Source organism: Suncus etruscus, chromosome 3, assembly GCF_024139225.1.
Source record: "Suncus etruscus isolate mSunEtr1 chromosome 3, mSunEtr1.pri.cur, whole genome shotgun sequence".
Classification (NCBI taxonomy): Eukaryota; Metazoa; Chordata; class Mammalia; order Eulipotyphla; family Soricidae; genus Suncus; species Suncus etruscus.
In genome coordinates, this window is record NC_064850.1 from 155,301,096 (window position 1) to 155,326,684 (window position 25,589).

A 25,589-nucleotide genomic window follows, 5' to 3' on the forward strand; every position below is an offset into this window, starting at 1 on the left:
ATTGGGGGTCAGACTTTTATCCAGCTGGGGCTGCACTTCTATTTGGATCTCTTCCAGACATACAAGTAATGAGGATCTGGGTCCATGCTTGACATAAGCCATGCATATAGTATCAGCAATGCCAGAATTCTCTGCTCAAACATCTCCAAACTTCTGCTGGTTCTAGAAGGGGAAACCAGAATGCATCATTGGGAATAGACTGTAAGGCCTGAACCGTCTTTAAAGCATAAATAGGATTTGAGTATGTGTGCAAACTCATCCCAATTCATTCACCTGAGGCCCCTCACAATGCTGGAAGTCTGAGAAGGAAGAATTGTAATAGAGATAGAAAGTAAATGCAAGGCCTGTGGGGCTTCTTTCCCCAGACGTGGAAATGCAGAATGAGAAATGTCAAGATACCAAATCCAAGGGGAAATATACAGGGATGATCAACACACAGATATTGCCTCACTAAATTTTTCCAATATCCTGGAGAAAGGAGACAGGGAAGCTATTTTATCTACAATTTATAAGTGAGGATAATATGGAGGCTAAAAGAAGAACACACCCATGATTACTCAAAAAGTGTTAGATACTTAGTTTGGCCTATCAAAGCACCCTGTTTACTACAGACACTTCCTTAAGTTTTCTGAGATATTGGCTAATTTCTGTCTGAGACATATAGATTGATTCAAATTAATTTTTTTATTTGCAGTTTTCATTTTCTTTATAAAAATACCTAACATTGCTTACAGGAAGAAGTAAAATGCAAATAAGTCAAATTCTAATTTCTCTATAAGTGTATTACTAATTTTGTATAGAAATGAAAAATAATCATTCAAACTACTGCATAAGTTTGAAGTGAGTATACTGGGACTGGGTTATCCTGACTCTCTGCACAGTGCAGCAGCATGCACACTCTCCACAGTCATTTGTACAAAATGTTCTGAAGCCTTTCAGAAATGGGTCAATCCTATTCCTCTTTCTTTGTTGTGCAAAATATGTTTTTATTTTTTTTCATAAAATATCTGAACTGGCTGTTTACATAGCCCCAAACTGTCATTTTGATTTTAAATTCCTCAATTCACTATTTGCTACAGAGTTTTTAAAGTAATAGGTGATTTGCATATTATGTTTTGAAAAAAATCAGTTCATCCTCCAGTTAAAGCAATCACATAGTAGCTATTTATCTCTGCTAGGGGTACTCAATCAGATGTATAATCTACTTACATTCACATGGACACCTAAGTGACTTCTCCTAGAGGTCTGAATATATAAGATATATAAATTAGTAATTTGAGAAATTCTGTTGTGATACTTCAAAGTAGATTTAAAAAGAAATACCAACTTTGAGCATTAACAGGAAAGCTGATTTCTTTTCTGGAAAAGAAGGTTAGAAATCCTGGGGGTGGAGGGAGGAAGGGAGAGAGGGAGAGAGGAAAGAGAAAAAAGGATAGAGAGAGAAAGAGAGAAGTTATGAAATCCAGATCACGTACTTGAAATAGTTAACTCACAGTAGAAAAGAATGCAGGTTATAAATTCTGCCATTATCATCTAGAGTTAGCTTGACCACATCACACTGCACACATTTTTTATGCTCACCATTCAGATAACACCACAGTTAACATCCCACCCCATCACACTTGGGTTACTTCCATTCCATGAATCAGAAAAATAGTGATGAGGATCATATCTCACTCATTTGAACAGTATAAAGAAACAAAACAAAAATAAAATATAGACAGTGTTCACTGAAACAAATACTGAGATTCTGTCAGCAGAACTGAATGTGCTAAGCTGGGCTTGAGGAAAGGAAATGTGGGAAGGCACTAAGAGACGGTAATAAAGGGATACTGGCTCTCTAGTGGTGGTTGTGATGTGTTAACACTGTAACACTATATGCCAAACAGAAGATAATCTATTGTGAATCATGTTTTCTCAATTAAAATGCTTGAAAATTTCATTACAATGAACCACGTTCAATACTAAGTTGTTTCCAATTCTCTTTCTATTAATTTGCAATCAGTATATGTTGGGTATGCAAAAGGATATATTTGGACTGATGTATGTTGAAGAATATTTTGTTTGCAGAGATAATAAACTAAAATAGAATCAATAATTTGGCAAAAATGGAAAATGCAATCAATGATAAAAGAAATCATGAACTCTGGGACGGAGTAAAGGTCAGAGGCATTTTCCACAGAATGGGGCAAATAACCATATTACACATACATGCATGTTTATTTGGGTATTAGGAGGATGGGGCTATCCAATCAAAGAAGGAGGCTTTTGGATCAACCCAGATCAAAAGGAAGAAATCGTAAAAGTTCATCTGCATGCCTTAAGTATGAATTATTAGGCATCACTATAGAGAAGTTGAAAGAGAGCCACCATTTGAATCCCTCATTCCCTTATTAATAAACTGATCTGGCCCAATTTCCATGTAAGAATGTTAAGATGACATATATACTAAATTACTAGAGTTCTTATAAGAATGAAAAAAAAAATGGCAACACAAGGAGTGATCCCTGAGTGCAGTGGAGTGTGTCCCCAGGTGCTTGATATGTTATTTTATTTTATTTTTTATTTTTTTGGTTTTTGGGTCACACCTGGCAGCGCTCAGGGGTTACTCCTGGCTTTGAGCTCAGAAATCTCTCCAGGTAAGCATCGGGGATCAAATGTGATGCCGGGATTCAAACCACCATCTGTCCTGGATCGGCTATGTGCAAGGCAAAAGCCTTACTGTTGTGCTACAACTTCTTAATAAATGTTGACTCTAATTTTATAACATTAAGTCTCACTAAAACAAAGATTATTATAATTCCTTAAACCTATCATATGCACCTTATGTCCAAAGTGCTAACATTATTTATATACTTCCTAATTTTTTTATTTACTGATGTTCTTAAAGGACTGGTGATATTTTACATTCAATTTCACATAAATCTCCTTGCTTTTGAATCTAGTTTCCTTATAGATTCAAAATTATTTTAACTGTATGAGTATTTATTTAGTTATTTAAAGTCATATATAAAAGTAAAAAAAAATGTCCCATTAAATTTTACAAACATGATTTCCAGGAAATCATTCATGCTCTGTAATTTAAGTTTCACCAATGATTATGTCTAATAAAACCTTAGCAGTTTTTCTGTTAAATAATCTACATTGTACATTGTAGTTAATTCTGTTTCATATGGACAGATCACATTTGGTATCGTACCTATGATTTAATTTTTTATAGAGAAATTTTCTTCCATTATCAATATTAAATTTAAGATGTAATTTTTTTTTTATTTAAACACCTTGATTACATACATGATTGTGTTTGGGTTTCAGTCATAAAAGGAACACCACCCATCACCAGTGCAACATTCCCATCACCCAAGTCCCAAATCTCCCTCCTCCCCACCCAACCCCCGCCTGTACCCTAAACAGGCTCTACATTTCCCTCATACATTCTCAATATTAGGACAGTTCAAAATGTAGTTATTTCTCTAACTAAACTCATCACTCTTTGTGGTGAGCTTCCTGAGGTGAGCTGGAACTTCCAGCTCTTTTCTCTTTTGTGTCTGAAAATTATTATTACCAGGGTGTCTTTCATTTTTCTTAAAACCCATAGATGAGTGAGACCATTCTGCGTTTTTCTCTCTCTCTCTGACTTATTTCACTCAGCATAATAGATTCCATGTACATCCATGTATAGGAAAATTTCATGACTTCATCTCTCCTGACAGCTGCATAATATTCCATTGTGTATATGTACCACAGTTTCTTTAGCCATTCGTCTGTTGAAGGGCATCTTGGTTGTTTCCAGAGTCTTGCTATGGTAAATAGAGCTGCAATGAATATAGGTGTAAGGAAGGGGTTTTTGTATTGTATTTTTGTGTTCCTAGGGTATATTCCTAGGAGTGGTATAGCTGGATCGTATGGGAGCTCGATTTCCAGTTTTTGGAGGAATCTCCATATCGCTTTCCATAAAGGTTGAACTAGACAGCATTCCCACCAGCAGTGGAGAAGAGTTCCTTTCTCTCCACATCCCCGCCAACACTGTTTATTCTCATTCTTTGTGATGTGTGCCATTCTCTGGGGTGTGAGGTGGTATCTCATCGTTGTTTTGATTTGCATCTCCCTGATGATTAGTGATGTGGAACATTTTTTCATGTGTCTTTTGGCCATGTGTATTTCTTCTTTGTCAAAGTGTCTGTTAAGATGTAATTTTTAATAGTTTTATTTCTTTATTTTTTTAGAGAGAGTGCAGAGAGGAGAGAGATAGAGAGAGGAGAGAAAGAGAGAGGAAAAAAGAGAGGAGAGGGTCAGAGAGAAAGCACAGCAGTAGCGTCTTTGCCTTGCACACAGTGGATCCCAGAGGAGCTGGTTTTGATTCCCAGCAACCCATATGGTCCCTGGAGCATGCCAGGAGCAACTTCTGAGAACAGAGTTATGAGTAACCCCTGAGTATGGTCCTCTGTGGCCCAAAACCGAGAGAGAGGGGAGAGAGAGAGAGAGAGAGAGAGAGAGAGAGAGAGAGAGAGAGAGAGAGAGAGAGAGAGAGAGAGAGAGAATCAGAAAAAGAGGAGAGGGGAGATTGAGGGAGAAAGGAAGGAGGAGGGAGAGAGAGGGAGGGAGAGAGTGGAGAGAGAGAGCTAATTGTTTTCTTGAAACTAAAATAATACCACTTATCATTGCCTTGCTCAAATAAATATTTATATAATTAAGCTAGTTTCAGATAGATAGACTACCTATGGAAAAGTCTCTAGTTGGTTATTTGGCTGGTAAACTGTAATGACACTTTACTACAACAGACTTTTTTTGAGTTCATTCACTGCAATTTTGTTTAGAAGATTAAGCATCTATTTGAAGACTAAAAATACCTAGATCTAATTGATATTGCATTAAATTTACAGAGAAATATTTTCTGGTTCTGTAGTTATGCTTTGATAATATTTTGTGGCAGTAACAACATACTATTGCCTGACACTTTCCTTCTCTTTAAAAATTTGAAAAGAAAAATGAAAGAGAATAAAAAACCTTATTAAAAGGTTAAAGGAATTCAATAACTAACTCAACCATGTCAATTTCAAATACCCAACATATTTAAATTTTTCTTTTTAAATTTTATATACCTTTTTATCTACCACAGCAGTTTTTAAAAGGAGAATAATTTTTAGTTCTTTTTGTTTTGTTTTGTTTTGGGGTCACACCTGGCAGCGCTCAGAGGTTACTCCTGGCTCTATGCTAAGAAATCGCTCCTGACAGGATCAGGGGAATATATGGGATGCCGGGATTCGAGCCACTGTCCTTCTGCATAAAAGGCAAACGCCCTACCTCTATGCTACCTCACCGACCCCAAGTACTTCTGGTTCTATTACCCATCTCTATTTTTCAATGGAGTCTACCTACCTTGGTGTAAAGGTAAATTTTAAAATTAAATAGTTACTTTGAGACATCAAAATTTAAGCCTAACATATTTTGATTGACAAGTAGATTTATTCTAGAAATTTCTACCCAGTCTTTGATTTATTAGCCCTCTAAACTATTAAATCATTTTACTGCAACAACACTAAGATGTGGTCTGGGCACTAAAACACAAAGCAGTTTTTCTGTTAAATAATCTATGAGATAACAATAAAGCTATAATGATTGCATATTATATTACTTTGGGAATTCTTTTCATTTATAGTATTACATTGTATTTTATTGTTTGTTTTTGGGCCACACCTGGCTGTACTCAGGGCTTAATCCTGGCTCTACACTCATGGGTCACTCCTTGCTATGTTCGGGGTCCTATGTGGGGTGCCAGGGATGGAACTTGAATAAACCACATGTAAGGCAAGTGCCTTACTGGCTGTCCTATCACTGCAGCTCCTGTAATACTTTTTATTTTTTTATTTTATTTTAGGGGGAGCACACCCTGTGATACTCAGGGGTTACTCCTGGCTATGCGCTCAGAAATTGTTCCTGGCTTGGAGGACCATATGGGACGCCAGGTGATTGAACCATGGTCCATCCTAGGCTAGTGCCAGCAAGGCAGACACCTTACTGTTCTGTGCCACTGCTCCAGCCCTCTTTTTTAAATAATCTATTTTCCTCCTCTTCAATGCAAAAATTCTCATTAATGTTGGCCCCCACCTTTTTAAAATCACACCAGGCAGTCAGTGCTCAGGGCTTACTTCAGGCTTTATACACAGAGATCACTCGAACAGGGCTTGGGAAAACATATGTAGTACTGGGAAATCAAACCAGATTACCTTATGGAAGGCAAATGGCCTACCTGCTGTACTATACCTCCAAACCTGCTTCCTAAACTTTTACCGTCTCCATCTTTTTCTTTCAACTTAAATCCTGTTCCTACAAGGATTAATAATAAAATGGTGAATAAAAACTCAAGTATAAATAAATATTTTGTGTAAATTAATTGAAGAATATAGAATAAATAAAAATAGAGATATTTTATGATATTGTTTTACTCATTCACTACAAAAATGGTTCTTGGACATATAAGAAATTTATGCCTATTGCAACATATGAAATTATTTTATCTTGCCAAAAGTAAAAATATTTAATAGTATAGATATTTATTTAAAAATTGAGAAGGGGGATGGAGCAACAACACAGCAGACAGGGAGTTTGTCTTACATGCAATTGACCTGAGTTTGATCTCTGGCATCTCATATAGTCTCTGAGCCTGCCAGGAATAATTTCTGTGAGCAGATCCAGGAGTAAGTAACCCCTGGTGCTGCCAGGTGTGGCCTAAAAACAAGCAAAATAAATTAAGAATAGAAGTACTATCTAATTTTTCTATTCCACTTCTGTACTGAATATATGAAAAAAAAAACCACAAACTCAAAAAAGATATATACATTCCCTATGTTCAGAACTTCTTACAATCACTAAGATATCCATGAATGGATAAATTATGAATAAAGAAGACAATCAACTATTTTTTAAAGAAAAATTCCTGCCACTTTAAAAACATAAATGGGCTCTAATGGTATTTTGTTAACTGAAGTAAGTCTAACAGAGAAAATAAATACTGTATGATTTTACTGACTTGTAGAAAATAAACAAATAAAACAAAAAACTAAGAAAGAAAGAAGAAAGAAAGAAAGAAAGAAAGAAAGAAAGAAAGAAAGAAAGAAAGAAAGAAAGAAAGAAAGAAAGAAAGAAAGAAGAAAGAAAGAAAAGAAAGAAAGAAAGAAAAAGAAAGAAAGAAAGAAAAAGAAAAGAAAGAAAGAAAGAAAGAAGAAGAAGGAAAGAAAGAAAGGAGAAAAAGAAAGAAAGAAGAAAAGAAAAAGAAAGAAAGAAAGAAAGAAAGAAAGCAAATCCAATCAACTTCAAATTCAGAGACAAGATGGGTCGTTATCAGAGTGAAAGGGGTTTTGAGGCAGAATGGGAAAGGGGTCACTCTTTGGTATTGGATATAAATTAGACTTTTGGGGCTGGAGAGATAGCTCAATAACTGGACATACACTTTGCGTGTAGGGTGCAAAGGCCTGGGCTAGATGCCAGGGATTGCAATGTCTCTTTAGCATCACCTGAAGTGACCCCTGAGCAGCCCAGAACACAGAGCCTCAGATGTAGCCCCCAAACATAAGCAAAACAAACTAGGTTTTGGAAGTGATCATTATGCAATTTATACATTATGCATTTATACATTTGTATAATATACTATATATTGCACATTATGCAATACATAATTATAAATTATACACCTATATAAATTGGTGTAATCCGTTAGATTAATCAATTAGTAAATAAGGTACATGTAAAGTAATGTAATTATGTAATTTCCCTGTTAATTTATCAGAGATGCCTTTAGAATTTTTACACTCTTCTTTTTCTGTTTGCCTGGTAAAATCACATTCTTAGATTAATTTTATATACTTTTAATTTATCCAATAAGTAATATGCAGCAAATTACCCAAGTGAACACTTTTACAATTAAGATACCTTCATGGATACACATCCTAAAACCATGCATCTAACTTTGAACAGACTATTCAAGGTCCTGGAAATTCTTCAGGATTTCTTTAGTTAATTCTCATTCTTTCTTTCATTAGACACATTTCATGTTTTCTTCTTTATACAGATTGACATCATTTGTTTCTCACAATAAACATTAAGTGAGCATTCCATGCTTTCTGAAATTTTCATTCCATTCAGTGACAGAACTTGAGTTATTCCTTGACTATTCTTGTTTGTTTGTTTGTTTGTTTTGTGTTTGGGAGCCATACCCAAGTGTTACTCAGAGGTTACTTTTGTCTCTATAGGAATTACTCCTAGTGGTGCTCAGGGGACCATATGGGATGCTTGATATCAAATTGGAGTTGGTCACTAATAAACCATACTCCCTATCCACTCACTGTGCTTTCTCTAGACCCAGTGAACTCTTTCCTTAATCTGCATACCTCTTTTCTTTTACAATACTGTACTATTTGCTCTCCATCAAATCCTATTCATCAGTTTGTAAATATGATGTCTCTTATTTAAAATACAAAATTAATTAAATTCTCTCCCCACTACATTTGCTTCCAAGTCCTGCCCTCTCTCTCACCTCAGTTACCTAATATTTGTGAGACCTGTTCATGTCTTATTTGTTCACTTCTCATTAAGTCCCCAGCTCACCAAAGTTATTTTATTTCCTTTATTCCAATGTCTTTCTTCTTTAAATTCCAAAGATTTCCTTTCATAGAAAGACAGTGAAAGTTTTTTCCATTTTGATATCATCAATTACTAATGTCCATTTTTTTTGTGAGCATGATGTAATTTTCTTTTTTTCTTTTCTCTCTAATAAATTCTTTGCACTTCCCCCACATTTTTCTTTTGCTCATCCAGTAAACAATGGGTCCTTTATGGTTCTTATCTAGGACCTCTTTTATTGTCATTTAAAATGCTTTCTATGGACAACCACAGATCTCATACCTTCAAGTGCTCTTTGAATGCTAATACCTTTCAAGTCTGTATTTCCACAAAATTGTCAACTCGAATTATTTACCAAACATTTCTAATGATGCTCTCAAACCTCTAGAATTCAAATTAAAACTAGTATGCTTTTTTTTGGGAGGAGGCAGGTAGGACCATACCGGGTGGTGCTCAGAGATTACTTCTGGCAGTCTTGGGAGACCATATGGGAAACAGGGGGAGTGGGGATCAAATGCGGATTGGCTGCATGCAAGGCAAACACCCTATCCCCTGTACTTTGGCCCATAAAACTTGTGTGTGTGTGTGTGTGTGTGTGTGTGTGTGTGTGTGTGTGTGTGTGTGTGTGTGTTATCTCAATAATATTACCATCCTGAGTAAGAAAGGAAGGCATTGCATTTGATCTTGGTCTTTGCTTGACGGTTTAAATGGACTCTGTTAGTTTCTATACACCTGAAAAATATCATTTTCCTAACTTTTAAATGGTAATTCCTGTGGCTGGAGTGATAGCACAGCTGGTAGGGCATTTGACTTGCATGTGGCTGACCTGAGTTTGATCACTGGCATCCCATGTGGTCCCCTCAATCTGCCAGGAACAATTTCTTAGCACAGAGTCAGGAGTAACTAAAAGTGGCCCCAATCCCCCAATAAATAAAATGGTAATTTCAGCTAGGCACAGATAAGGGACAATTAGTTTTGATAACATTTTGAAGACAATAATTTATTGTATTCTAATACCATTGCTGCTAAAAACATACTATTTTTTTCCAAAAACATTCTTTTCTCCACTGTTCTTAAGTCTTAGTCATTAAACAAATTTATTAGGCTAATTATAGTTATCAAATTAGTTGTCTATCATGTAAAGGGTTGATGAGTCAACAAAAATTTGGTATTTGATGTTTTGTTAGTTTTAGTATTTTTTTTGTTTTTGTTTTTATTTGTTTCTTTGGGGGGGACACACCAGGTGACACTTAGAGGTTACTTCTGGCTCTGCACTCAGAAATCACTCCTGGCTTGAGGGACCGTTTGGGACTCCCGGGGATGGAACCGCGCTACTGCACTGGCCCCTAGTTTTAATATTTTAAAATATTTTTAATGTTTAATATTCAAGTTATTTAATTCTGGAAAATTCACAATAATCTTTGCTTTTATTATTATTTTTGCTTATTTTCAACTTTACCTATATGTTAGACTTCTTTGTCCTCAAGTTAACCAACACACTATTTTATTTCTTAGTTTCTCTCAACTTTACTGTTATTTCCTCAGATCTGCCTTCCAAATGAACAATTCTGAAAACTGCAATTAATCATCTGTCCAATTTATTAATTTTTTATTTTAGTAACTATTATTTTAGATCTAGTTTTTCATTTGGATTTTAATCAAAGTATATGCTCTTTTAAAATCCTAGCCATGTTTTATATTTTTATGCTTTTATTTCTTTAAATATTTAAGAGGCTTATAAGTTCTCTTCATTTTCTTGATTATTGTTTTCAGTACTTTGGAATAAAATTTCTTCAGAGTTTTGTATGCTCATTCTTCCTAATGTCATTTCAGATCTTTATATAGCTTTAAGTCTTTGAACTCAAGCTTACCTCAAAGGGTTTACCTCTTTATGAACATTCCATAACCCCTGACTATAGAAATATTTCAGCAGAGTAGTTTTGTATGCACTTTTGATGATACAGATGTCCTGTCAATTATGAACCCTGTGTTTTTTAATTTTATCAAACTACCATTAGTGTATTGGACGTGTATCTCATATTCACACAACACATAAACTAGAGGTTTAAGTTTTCTGGGTGGCTTATTCTATTCTCAAGGCCCTTTGCTTACTTGATCATGCTGTGTCCCTGACAGTTGCCAGGTTCTTCCAGATCCTTTCACAAATGTGACCACAATTCCCTTTTGTGTTTTTCATGGGACTCATGGCCTGAATTTCTCTTTGAATGTGGATATAGAATGGTATCAGCTTCAACACCTGTTCATATTTCTTATTTTTAATTCCTCATTGTCTCTAGCATACAAAAGTTTTCTGTTGTTTCATACTCAGCTTGAAACCTATTATATTTTGTTGTAGTTGATGTGTTTAGAGTCAGGGAGGAAATTCTTTTATATCAATTCAAGTTGCCAAATTGGCTGGAAATTCTTACTATTGATGTCAGGGCTAACCTAAATATGCTGTGTTAATAAAGCTAAACAGACCACTATTTGTATGCACAATTAAATACTATAAATGAATCAATTTATAGAATTGGCATCTTTAATTACTGCTAACTCTTTGATTATCAGTGCTCTATTCATAATTTAAGTGAGAAACATTAAGATCTAGAATTCTTTTTATTTTTGCTTTATTTTATTTGGGGGCCATACCTGGTGATACTCAGGGCTTATTCCTGTCTCGGGGGTTCAGGGATCACTCCTGGTGGGGCTCAGGGAACCATATGGAGTGCTGGGGATCAAATCTGGGTAGACTTGTGCAAAGAAATGCCCTGACTATTGTACTATCATTCCAGTCCCAATTTTAAATTCTTTAGTTTCCTATGCTATATATTATAATAATAGTTCTAAAAAGCAATGATCCCACATAAGACAGTATTCTATTCATTTTGCTATCTTTTAACTCAGAAAACTGCAAACATTTCTAAGAATTTAATACACATAAATGTAATATATATATATAAATCTAAAAGCTAGAAAGACAAATTTCTAAAAGACTAATATTATTATCATATCATTATTACTGTGGTGATGTTGGCTTATGAAACTATATTTTATAAATACAGGTTCTTATCTTTTCCAATGTAAGTTATCATACCATATCTAGACCAAAGTAACTAAGTTGCAATCAGTCTAGGGGACTGTCTCTTTGCCAATAGCCCTCCTCATCTGGTAGCCTTTGTTTAGCAGTCAGAATAAAATGTTTGTGGTGGCAGAAAGTTGCATTGGTGAAAGGGGTGTACATTTTTTGACTAAAATCCAACTAAGAACATGTCTGTAACTACAGGGTTTAGAAAAAGAATATTTTAAAAACTAAAATGAGAGATAGACCATTAGGTTTGACTTTGTATGTTCCTTCATTTTATTTCTTTGCATTCCCCATAATAAGAGAAGTTATTCAGTATTTACTTTCTCCTTTTCACATTTTATTTGGAATAATTCTCTCCAGTTCCACACAAGATTTAGAAAAAAAACCTCAGCTACTATATATTTAGTTCAATTAATCTATAGTCTATTCTTCTGTTCTATAATTTCTTTTTTTCTTTTTCTGTTTTTTTTTTCTTTTTTTTGGTTTTTGTCTTTTGGATCACACCCAGCAGCGCTAAGGGGTTACTCCTGGCTCTATGCTCAGAAATCGCTCCTGGCAGGCTGGAGGGACCATATGGGATGCTGGGATTTGAACCACCATCCTTCTGCATACAAGGCAAATGCCCCACCTCCATGCCATCTCTCCAGTTCCCTGTTCTATAATTTCTGATGAGAACTTCCTTATATTTTTTCTGGGCCTGCTATAGTTCTCATTGTGGTCATCTATTTTTCTTGTATGTTCAGTAAGCATATTAAGACAATTGTTTTGGGGCCGGAGAGATAGCATGGAGGTAAGGCGTTTACCTTTCATGCAGAAGGTCATCGGTTCAAATCCCGGCATCCCATATGGTCTCCCGTGCCTGCCAGGAGCAATTTCTGAGCACAGAGCCAGGAAAAACCCCTGAGCACTGCCGGGTGTGACCCAAAAACCACAAAAAAAAAAAAAAAAAAGACAATTGTTTTGAGATCTTTGAGATGTTTACTCAGTTCTTTGCATTAGTATTTCCCCATATATTTGTCCTAATCCATTAACTGGAGTGAATTTCTGACTGCTCATTGTGCTTGGTATTTTTAATGTTTATTTTTATGGGTCATGCTATTTAGCTATTCTTTCTAGTCCTGAAGTAGTTGTGTTTCAGAGGAAGGTTGCAGGGCAAAGGCCCAGCTTTGGGTACCGACCAGATATTGACTTATAGGCTGTAGCAGCTGTGTTGCTTTCAGTGTAACAGTAATTCAAGAGTCAGTGTAAGTAAGTCACCCAACCTACAATGCAGGAGGGTAGGCAAGTTGTAGAATAAGGTAGCTGTCATCAAGTTGCAAGGCACAGGCCTTTCTGTGTGTGTCAACTGGATTGGAGGGACCTATAATCACGATAACCATGATCATGATCATCATCTCATAGTAAATTCTACCTGAAATTTTTCCAGAAATCTCACACTACAACTGACCCTTCAGCTGCAGACTAGTTCTGATTTCAGCAGTTTTTGTCAAGTAGAGATTTCACCCTGAGGTTCAGGAAAAGATAGAATTACTGAGAGGACTTGGGCCTAGATCATAATAGACTTAGTCCATATCCAACATGCTGCTTAAACTAGAAACCTGCTAGATTTGGCTATGGTGACAATGTTTGCTTTTCCAGATTCTGGTAACACTAGCTTCTAGGAGATGCTGTGGAGTTTTCTTCTTTTACTTTTCTATTTTTTCTTAATAAATTTTTATTTACGCATCATGATTACAAACATGTTTGTAGTTGGGTTTCAGTCATAAACAGAATACCCCCCTTCGCCAGTGCAACATTCCCACCACCAATTCCCCTCCTCTTCCCCCAACTTTATGAGTATTCACGACCGGCATTCTATTTCTCTCATTCTTTAACTTTGTCGTGCTAGTTGTTAGTGTAGAAATGTTCCTTCTTTAGTCAATCATGTTCCAGGAAGTTTTGGGTGCCTAAGCTGGGGCAATTTGGGTGTTTCACATTACCAAGGTTTCCAGTTCAGGTATATTCTACAGGTTTTCCAGGCACTGCTTGCCCCACTGCCATAAGAAGTGAGCTATAGAAAATTGCTGAACCTGGGAATGGATTGGAGTAGGGTTCTCAAGGACCCACTTGTGAAGGCTGTGGTGAATTCATGAGAGAGAGCTTTGATTTTTTTTTTTTTTTTGGTTTTTCGGGCCACACTCGTTTGATGCTCAGGGGTTACTCCTGGCTAAGAGCTCAGAAATTGCCCCTGGCTTGGGGGGACCATATGGGACGCCGGGGGAATCAACCGCGGTCCTTCCTTGGTTGGCTAGTGCTTGCAAGACAGACACCTTACCTCAAGTGCCACCTCGCTGGCCCCGGAGAGCTTTGATTTAAAAAAAAAATGTATTGAAACCATTGTGATTTAAGAAGTCCTTCATAGCTGGATTTTAGACATACAATGAATCAGGGCCAATCCCACCACCAGTGTCCACGTCACTCCACCAATGTTTCCCAAATGCATCCCATATAACCCACTTGCCCCAACTCCACCCCAGCCTTCCAGTATAACAGGTCTATTCTAAGCTTACTAGATTGTTAAAGTTTAGGTATTTTGATTTCATTATTGTTGTCTTTAGTTCTATTTAGGTATTTAGTCTTTAGGTATTTAGTTCTATCCTTTTTTTTAACACTACCAATGTACCTGAGACTTCTTTGCCCCTGGCCCCCATCCTTTCATGTTTGTGTTCCCCCTCTTCCACTCAGTTTCTTTTCTTCTTGCTATACTCTGAGCCAAAGGTGTTTGAGACAATTGGTATAAATAGTCCATTTAGACAATTGCATTTCTTCATGCAGTTATTCTAAATACCACATATAAGTTATATCATTCTGTATTTACCCTTCTTCTTCTGGTTCACTTCATTTAACATAATATCTTCTAGTTCCATCCATGTTGCTGCAAATTGCATGATTGCATCATTCCTTATATTTATGTCATATTCTATTGTATGTATGTACCACATCTTCATCATCCACTCATTTGTTGTTGGACATATAGGTTTATTACAAGTCTTGTCTATTTTACTTAGTGCTGCAATGAATAGTGGTGTGCATACATCTTTTTGGATTAATATTTTTTTCTGTCCTGGTATATATACCTAAAATTGAGATTGCTGGGTCATATGAAAACTTACTTTTGAATTTCCTGAGAGCCCCCAATACTGTTTTCCACAGGGATTGGGCCAGGCAGCTTCTCACAGCAGTAGTTAAGAGTTCTTTTCTCATCATAGTCCCTCCAACACAGATGCTCTCAGTATTTTTGATATGTGCATTCTTTACTGATGTAAGATGATATCTCATTGTTGTCTTGATTTAGATTTCCCTAATAATAAGTGATATAAGCATTTTTCATGTGTCTGATAGCCATCTGTTAGTCTTCTTCAGAGAATATCTGTTCATTTCCTCTCCCCATTTTTTGATGGCGGTTTTAGGTTTTGTGGAGTTAACCTTTGTTTGTACTTTGTATATCCCAGATATCAAATCTGATGTGTTGAGTGCAAACATTTTCTCCCATTCAATTAGTAGTCTTTTAATTTTAGCCTGTGTTTCTTTTGCCATAAAAAACCTTTTTATTTTGATGTAGAGTCCCATTTATTCAAATTTGATGCTATAGCTTTTGCCATTGGCATCCTTTCATATTGAAGACTTTACTGGGGTCTAAGTCTTGGAGTGTTCCTCCTGTTTTCCTCAATAAACTTTATGTATTTAGGTCTAACAGAGATCTTTTATTAATGCTTATTTCCAGTATAGTCACCTAGTTTCCCCTGAAGATACAAAGGCCAATCACTTGTGGAATAACTACCATGCTAATAGTAACCCAACAGTCTGGCAATCATCCCAACTGGAATCCACTTTTGGAATAACTACTGTGTTAAAAGCAACCCAACAGTCAGGCAGTCATCCTGGCAAAGGTTAGGTGGTTTCACCCTTCAGCCCTAGTTCCTTGTTTTATAGCCTGTGGAATTGACCTTTTTTGATGTCTATTTAGTAGGTTACCATCACTCAGTTGGGGTTGTTCTCTTGTAGTCATTGTTTTCGGGGGGGGAAGAATTTTCTCCCTACCTGGATAAATAAAATGCTTCTACTGCTCAGTCCTCAGGGACCAGGATCCCTAAGCTGAACATGAGCCATTTAGTTCCCAAACAACTATTCCTTATAGCAGTTCCTTTTCTCCAATCACAGTGTCTGAGACACACTGCATAAAATTAGGTTACCAGTGTTCCTACTCTCTCAAAAACTCCCTGTAATCATGTCCTCTGCACTGCTCCTCTAGCCACTTGATCTTTTTTCAAGGACTATAAATATGTCACTCTGAAAAGAGAGGGAGGTTATTTTAGACTTTACTCTACAGCCAGCTTACTAAAACTTCCTCCAGCAGTCCTCTTCCAACATGCACACTCATATCAAATACCAATTCAACATTCCTTTTTTACTGTGCATAAAGCCTGGATATATTGTGAATAACAAGTACTATATGGATAGTTAAGTCTACTGTAAGCTACAAGATACACTCTAGAACATTTGTTCAAACCCCAGGGATTACATGCAGTGAGATCTCAGTTCTGAAATACTTTTATTAACTAATCTGTCATAAATTGTGAAAATGCAAAACAAGCAGGAATCAGATAGAAAAAAATGATTGAGTAAATAACACAAAAAACAACTTTGGGGAACTGTCTAAATTGAAGTGAATATATTAGACAAATAGCAACAAAAAGTACACTCCTTTAATTTGAATATTTGTAAATACATAGGACTATATTAGTTCCAAGTAGATTGCAGGAAGTTCAAAATAATTTATTTAATGAATAATGAATAAAAGTACGGAAACCAGTCATATAGTCCTTTAACATATCATGATTTTTAAAACCTCTATAGAAGAATTTTTTTCATACAAAGAGTTAATTCTAGAAAATCTCAAGATAATGGCCATTTAAAGATAAATCAGGATAAAAATATATTTCCATATAGAGTGTGTCCTTTGTACAAGGTCCTGGGTTCAATTCTGGCACCAAATTGTTACCCCCCCCACTTAGGGGGGCATGCGCCAGACATGGCTTTTTGCCTTCCTGGGGCAATGCCTTCCTCCCAAAGAATTATTTGCCAAAAGGCCCGCTTAGCGAAGTAAATCATTTGACTCTTTGCGTGGATCATTGGCGGTAATTTCAACATGGCTGTAACATTACATTTTTCTCTCTATTTGGACACTATAGAAATTCAGTCTCAGCTCTCCTACAGACAAAGGAATGTCAGTACCAAAAACCCGCCAAAAGTTCCCTGCTGGCTAGTTCATATAACCTGGCGCCAGCAGCTTGTTTTTCTGAGTCTAGCTCTATGATGGTAAACAATTATTTCCGTCCCCCCTAAAATCTATTTTCTGGCTACTACATAAACATCATAAATATCTCTGTCTCTCTCCTCCTGGTTTCTTGAAAAACCTGCTTTTAGCTAAACCAAAAACATCTCTAGCTCTGGTTTCATTGCCCTCCAGCAGAGTTCTTTCTCACCTGAAGAAGGGTCCTTTAATATGTAAATTTAAGGCCTGGTTCCCCCATTGTACTGCTGTTCTGCTCTTTGAGGACACCTTGCATACCAGAGTTTGTGCTTATAAATGTCGTCAGCTGAAAAGTAAATTTTTCTCTTGTCCCTTGGACGAGGGTCCCCATACAATGTATTTTTGTCTGGTCTCATTTATTTCATTATTTCATATTTCATATTCGTCCACTCATGCTCCCGCTTCTCTCCCTGTGAAAGGTTCCCGGACCCCACGAAGGTTCTGCTTAGCAATGCAACATGTCTGCAGCACCAAATAAATAAAAAGAATAAATTAAGTAGTGATAGCTATCTTCAGTGATATTTAGAATCATCTTGTAGCAACTCTATTTGAAATTCAACAATTAATACTAATCTTAGTAAATTTATATCTGTGTATCTAATAAATTACAGTGAACTCAGACAAGCTTCAAGGGTTTTACATTGTGCTGTCATAGTCTTAATAATGTTTGAACAAAGGATCTCACATTTTTATTTTTCACTAAGACCTACAAATTAGGTAGACAATCTAAAGTGAATAAATATATCGAAGCTATCTCCTTATCATTCAGAAAAGAAGCAACATTATAAGAATGTTTCCAGTTTAAAGGTCATTAATGGCCCTCTACTGTCCTCTTAATCTTTTACTCAGAATTTCCAAGATTTGAACTATTATGCAATTGTATATTTAGTTCATTCATTCATTTGTGCATTTATTCAACAAAGATTTATTTCTTGAGACTATATTAGGCATTCTGTTAGGTCCATTACTAACTTTGAAGAGAAGAGGTAAGAACTTGTTCTAACTCACTCTGTAGAAGTAAACTTGTAACATGTCCTTTGGCCTTGACTTATTATTGCCTGCCTGGCTCTCTAAATCATTTCCTACTACTCTTCTCTGTTTTATTTCATGTTACAAGAAACAAAATGTCTCAATTTTTCCTTTAGTCCTTGGTAGACTAGATTAGTGGTTAAATATAGATGGACAGTTGAAGGGCAAAAGGAGGAGAGAAACTTTAACTTTTTTTTGTTTGTTTGTTTTTGTTTTGGGGCCATACCAGTGGCGCTCAGGGATTACTCCTGGCTCTGAGCTCAGAAATCACTTCAGGGGACCATATGGAACTGGGGTCTGTCCCCGGTTGGCCACATACAAGGCAAACGCCCTGCCACTCTGCTATCGCTCTGGCCCCAAGAGAGCAACTTTAATTGATGTGAATATCAATCCCCCATCATCCTGTTGGGTCATGTGACATTTCCATTAGTTTCTTTCTATATGTCAGCTCCTGTGGATAGTTTTGTCAACCAGCCCTGATTTCTGGGCTGTAGAAACATTATTGTCCACGTCCTTCCAGCCTGGGTGATTGCAATATCCTCTCACTAATTATAGGGTGCCTTATGCTAATAGTTAAGTTCAATGCTTCTAGCCTTGTGTAACCAGACTAGTTTCACTTTTAAGGCTAGATGTATAATTTTTTTGAAATTGTGCCCATCTCTATCTAGTTATCACTATTAAAGTATATTAGTATTTTTTTTTCAACCTTCAAGGTAAAAGTCCAAAAGATAATAGAGCTGTCTTTAATTCTTTGAACATATAGACTCATTTAAGGTTTTTCTTATGTAGATGTGTGTCTAATGTCCTTGAGCACAGGGACACAGGCTACAGTGAATACTTGCAATGTAATATTTATCTTAAGACAATGTCTTATCAAGTGCAAAATAAATACATTGTTGTATTTTGCTAGAGTATTAAATACCACTTTTATAAGTCCAAAACTGTTTATTGAAAAATAGTAAAAGATCAACATTTTCATAGAAAAATATGCACTTTTATATAAACACAATGTTGGGAAATTATTTTGACAGGACAAAATAAATTGTGTACTTAGGGGCTGGAGTGATAGCACAGCAGTAGGGCATTTGCCTTGCATGTGACCGATGCGGGATGGAGCTGGGTTTTACCCACAGCATGCCATATGGTCCCCTGAGCCTGCCAGAAGCAATTTCTGAGCACAGAGCCAGGAGTAACCCCTGAGCACTGCTGGTTGTGGTCCCCCCAAAACAAAACAAAATAAATTGTGTATTTACTAGTCACATAAAATGATAATACTGTTTGAAAATATATAATTATTACATAGACATAATATAATGAAAGTCCTGGGGATTATGGTTTTTTTTTTTATAATTCTGTAACTTAATTATGGACATTTCCAAATCAGGATAATCTCTCAGTTTACACTTTTCCCACTGAACATTTCTCTATAAGTGACATTTTATAATCAGCAGGATTCTACATATTTGCAGTCCCCTATTTAAAGTTTATGCTATTTCTATCTACCAAGACATGACTTGTAAGAGGAACCTTATGGGATGAAAGTCAAGTCATTCCATATTGCTCAGAGGAATGTTCTTTGACTGGGCTACAGCTGGGCTTGCAACTCTTGCTTTTAAACTAATAGCAAGCTTGTGAAGTTTTGCTTAGAAAGAAACACAGAAACATCTTCCATTGTGGATTTTGATGAGCCAGCTTTAGCCTTACATCTTGGTGCTTTTGCTTTCTAGCACTCCACACTGAACCTCTTTCCTATGAACCCAGAATACAGCACACCCTTAAGCCTTACATCTGGCATAACTCTTGGTAGCACCCTCAGTTTGAGATGTTGTATAATCAGGGTAGTTAACAATAACTTTATGATTTTCTTGTTCCAGTGCATTTATGATAAGCATACAGAGCAGAGCATTTAAATGCCAGAGGGCTTCTTAACTTCTTGGCAATATTTACCATAGCTGAAGACATGATATGAGTTAATAAACCATGCATACATATACACATGCTATCTCACACACTGGCCAATTCTGTAGAGACATGGATGCTCAGCATCGCTTAGATCAAAACCCACCCAGTACTGATTGAAGAAATTCTGAGCTTTTCATAAAAAAAAGTAATTATTGCTCCAGCAGGGGGCTCTCTTTCTGTTTGAAAATTTTAAACCTTTAAGTAAAAGTTTAAGTAAAACAGTTTTATATTCTACTTAAATTCAGCAGAGGGATTGAGTCATTGTCATTAACTAGATTTCATGACTGGGCAACTCTGGGATGAATTAAAATATTTTGAGTTTTATTTGCAGGAAAGTAAGAAAGATGCATGCACATAGTAGTTTAAGAAGCATTATTTTATTAGTTACCATAAAACTAACTTAGAAATGGTATCTAAGTCTTCTCTCTCTGGGAGTGGGAATTTGACAAGCAATTGCCTAGTAGAATAAAGAAGCAGGGATCCACTTTAATGTGGCTCTCAATGTTCTGAGAATTATAGTCAGTAGGAGACAAGCCTCAATGAACTGAAGGTTCAGGTATGAATATTGAGGGGAGTGGCTAATCACTTACTACCAGTGGTAGACAAATCTAGTTGGGTAACATTTTCATGGAAATATTTATCTGTACACAGGTACACCCCGAAAATAATGTCACATTAAGTGAACAACTAGTTTAGCACATGTGTTGGGCACTGATGGGCAGCAGATTTAAGCTTAGTAGCAAAAATTCCAAACAACCACAATTGACCCTTAACTAAAATTGTTTGAACTGTGTGGGTCCACTTATACACATATTTTCTTGTAAACAGATATTATATGAACTATACTACTAATAAAAATTATACAGTATTGCAAATGTATTTCTTTGAGTTCTTTTCCCGCCAAATAATACCATTCTCAGTTTGTTGGGGCCAGAGATTGGGACAGTGCTGTGAATAAAATTATGGGACTTTCCTGCCTCCCTCCTTATCTTCTTTTCTTCCTACTTTATTTAGGGAAAATTGTAACGATAGTGCTAACTTGCATGGTTTTGATGAAAAAAGTTTCTGATCCTTCATTACCATCAAATAACCCTCCAACATTGTGTCTGTATCTCACCTGGTCCTTATTATGGCATTCTTAACAACATCAGTTTTGTACAGCTTTCATCATCTTATGATAAAGGGTTAGAGTGATAGTACACCAATTAATTCACTTGCTTTCAAGTAGCTGACACCAGTTCTCTCATACTACCATATATGTTCCCTAGAATATTTCCAGGAGTGAGTACAGAAGACAGAGTAAAGGATAAGTCTTGAGCACAGCTGAGTGTGATCCAAACCTTTTTCCAAAATACAATATATATATATATATATATATAATTTAAACAAAATATGTTAACCAACTGTGCAATCATAGGGTTTCCTGTCAACAGCAGGCTATTAGTAATTAACTTTAGTGGGGAATAAAACTCCTATCCTTTGTTCAAAGGCCAAGACTATGTGCTCTTTTGAGGAGCCATCATTAGGAAATGCATTGCCAGAAAGGGTAAGTAAGCAATGAAATTAGAGATTAGATAGTGATCCAGACATTCGCTTTCACAGTGACCTACAGAGTGATTTAGACTAATGCAGAGAGCATGTATTCAGAAGGGAAGGCAAGATAGCTCCTTTGAGACCTATTGAGTCACTTCCACTCATTCATTTGTGTTCCCTCTGTGGTCCTCTTTCTCACAAAGCTATTTGTGGCTTCTGACATTTCATATATCTTAAAACAGTACTTTGCCTACTTTTGGGTGACTAAATTGTATACTTTCTCTGTGTAGAAAGCAATCCACTCTTCATCCCATTTTTTTTCTGTATTCTCCTTTATGAATCTGTCTTTTCTTATTGTCCCTAATTCCAGTAGTTTCCACAAATCTGTGAGAAAGTGCAGGTTAATTAATCCTTGATATTAAAAACTGAGCTCTGAGTGTGACACAGAAACACATGTCTCATGCAAGGTAGCATACCTAGTGACAAAGTTTAAAATAGAATGTAGTTTTTCATATTTTATCCTAGCACTTTGAGTATGAGATGTAGCAGCTTATCATGAACTTTAAGTGTGTAAAAGTTTATGAGACTAATGTCCTTAAGTTGTGAAGTAAAGAAGAATATTTCCCAATAAAATGATGATTTATCGCAACCAGTTTAGCATGAAAATCTTGTATCTGATTCATTTCATTTTTGGTCCTTATTAAACCTTATTAAACCCAAATGTATTCCAAGTATCCTAAACATATAATTTCTTTTATAACTGATGAAGGTTTTAATGACTCATATGTTTTAAAAAAAGATTAAAATTATAAAAATGTCTTAAATGTAATGAGCGATTTATAATGCAATTAACTTTTAAAAAATATCCTGGGATAAAAGTGTACTCTTTGAAGATCTAAATAAAGTAAAATTTAATAATGCTATCTTTTCTCCCCCTGCAAAAATAATCATTTTTCTGGAATATGATGACCAAAAGAGATCTCTATCTTTTAGCCCCATCCCCTGACCTCGACCTCAAATATTGATTCTAAATAATGCTATTAGAGTAGCCTGGGTAATTTTTGTTATGATTTAGTATTTGCTTGTGCAAAACAGGATATATTTTGTTCCTAGATTTATGTAAGCTACAACTATTAAACTTTTAATAATATATAGTTGAGGTTAGACAATACAGTTTAATATACATTAAATTCTATTATCCTAAATATTTAAATATTAAACTATATAATTTATATGTAATGTGACAAATGAACAAAATGTATAGATAATTATACAAGTATACAAAATTATATAAATATATAATTTGTGATATTATATATGTATTAATGTACATTTTTAATGATATGCTCTATAATAGGAAATAAATATATTTTACATATTTGAAAGACAATATAAGAGTTGACAACAACAGTATAATCAAAGAATAAGATTAATAAAAATTATGCTTTCTTTTTTGGAAACTATTTTTTCTCTTTATATATATAAAGATATATATATAAAGGTTTTATATATACATATATGTATATATAAGGTTTTATATATTTTCTCAATATAGAATCAAAGATTAAGGAAAGATGAATGATAATTTTAGATAAGGTAAATTGTCAACCACAGTTTGTTTTAACCTTTTCTCCCTTTGTTTACTGGATAAAAAGAGTTAGGGGTGTGTGTGTGCAACATTCCCATGACCAATATCCCGAGTGTCCCTCCTCCCCACCCCACACCAGTCTGTACTCTAGACAGGCTTTCTACTTCCCTCATTCAGTCACATTTTGTTATGATAGTTCTCTTTTTTTTTTTTTTGGTTTTTGGGCCACACCCGTTTGACGCTCAGGGGTTACTCCTGGCTATGTGCTCAGAAATCGCCCCTGGCTTGGGGGGACCAAATGGGGCACCGGGGGATTGAACCGCGGTCCTTCCTTGGCTAGCGCTTGCAAGGCAGACACCTTACCTCCAGCGCCACCTACCCGGCCCCTATAGTTCTCAGTGTAATTATTTCTGTGACTGCACCCAAAAATCTCTGTGGTGAGCTTCATGTTGGGAGCTGGACAAAGAGATTACTAGATAAAGCAGTTGTTATTTTTTTAAAGATGAAATCACATATTTTCACAGAAAATGGATGAAAATCATAAGGTGATTATCTTAAGTGAAATTAATATGGACTTAAAGATAATTATTTGATAGCTACACTCATAAGTAAAATATAAGTAACAAAAGTTAATAAACTTACAAACCAAAACAAAATGAAGTCTTAGATGCAGTGAAAACTATGGTAGTTACTAGAGAGAAAGAAATGGATGAGAAGAATGGGTAGTAGGGTAGTATCATTTTGATAGTGAAATGACAATAGAACTTTGGTGATGGGTAAAGTGAATCATACATTAATATAGCAATGTTATTCTACACCCATAAAATTCTACAATGTTTCATGTCTATGGTAAATCACTGAAAACAATAAAATCTAAAAATATCAGGCTTTAATATAAAAGCTCTCTTATCATACACACCACAAAATGCAAATAACTGACAAAAATGAAATAGCCTCAAATTAGTACTGTTGCTGTCTCTTCAACTAGCCTGTGCCACAGTCATATGAAAGCCTTTAATCCTTCCATCCCATTCCCCCTCTGTTTATACTTCCCCTCACCTTTCTTCACCTCCTCTCCTCCAACGTCCCTACTTTATTAGTTGCAAGATTTCCCAGTGCAGTCTACTCAGTTAACAAACTCTTCAAACTAGATTGTTAATATATGAATTTTTTACTGTTTGCTGAAAGCTAAGTATTCAACACACACACACACAAACACACACACACACACAACACACACACCCCTAACTCTTTTTATCCAGTAAACAAAGGGAAAAAAGGTTAAAACAAACTGTGGTTGACAATTTACCTTATCTAAAATTATCATTCATCCTTACTTAATCTCTGATTCTATATTGAAAAAATATATTCTATCTGATTTTAAATTATCATGTATTCCTACATCAGCATTCCTGCTGGTGATCCTGCCTGCTTCAGAGGTGGGTTGGGATGTACACACACTGATTCCTGTTGGTTTCTGCTGGGAGTCAGAAGGGCGCAGAAGCCATCTTTGGCCATGCAGTTTCCAGCTGCCTGAGAATGGATTTCATTAGCATTCCTGCCGGTGATCCTGCATGCTTCAGAGTGAGAGACAAAATTGAGGAACTATGCTGGTCTCAGATGCCAGCACCCCTATCTGCCTGTCTTCTGTGCTGTGCTGCTTTTTCGGCCTGATTTCATCCTGTGTGTGGCTCATCTGTGGTTGGCTTGCCTTCCCTGGAGCCTTCCCTGGAGGTGAGTTTACAAGCCCAGAAGCCACTGAATTCTGATGGAACTCAGATGCCAGCACCCTTATCTGCCTGTCTTTTGTGCTGTGATCCATTTTTGGCCTGATTTCATCCTGTGTGTGGCTCATCTGCGGACAGCTCGCCTTCCCTGAAGCCTTCCCTGGTGGTGAGTTTACAAGCCCAGAAAGGGTGAAGCCAGAGGAGCACAGCTGCTCCACTTCGCTTCCCGGCCATGCACATCATTTAGCCAATGAATACAACCACAACACGTAGAAAAACCCACAATACAAGTGTGACAATGGGGAAACAACGTAGGCCAGCGCCAGACATAGAGAATGACGATGGCAACTCTGATGATTTGAACTTGAACTAGTCAGTCTCTCAGATAAGGAGTTTAGAGTTGCAATATGGAAGATGTTCTAAGAACTCAAAGAAAGTATAGAAGAGAACACTAATAAGAATCAAGAGAATATGAAGATAGAAATCAGAAAACTCCAAACTGAAATTTCAGGTCAAATAACAGGTCTGAAAAACTCAGTAGATGAATTGAAGAAAAACATGATTGAATTTTCCCATGGGTTAACAGCAGCTGAGGATAGAATTAGTACACTGGAAGATGAGATGAATAACAACTCCATACTGCAGAAGAAATTGGAAAAAAGCCTTAAAGCAAATGATCAAACAATGAAAAAA

The 25,589-nt window shown here is 36.1% G+C and overlaps 1 protein-coding gene and 1 pseudogene across 1 annotated transcript in view; both read right to left on the minus strand.

The window, feature by feature from the left end:
• Positions 1–25,589, minus strand: part of CHST9 (carbohydrate sulfotransferase 9) — a 322,915-nt gene that overhangs the window by 209,545 nt on the left and 87,781 nt on the right. The window lies entirely within an intron of this gene.
• The window catches only part of LOC126003909 (39S ribosomal protein L13, mitochondrial-like), a 117,747-nt pseudogene that overhangs the window by 9,152 nt on the left and 83,006 nt on the right, over positions 1–25,589 (minus strand).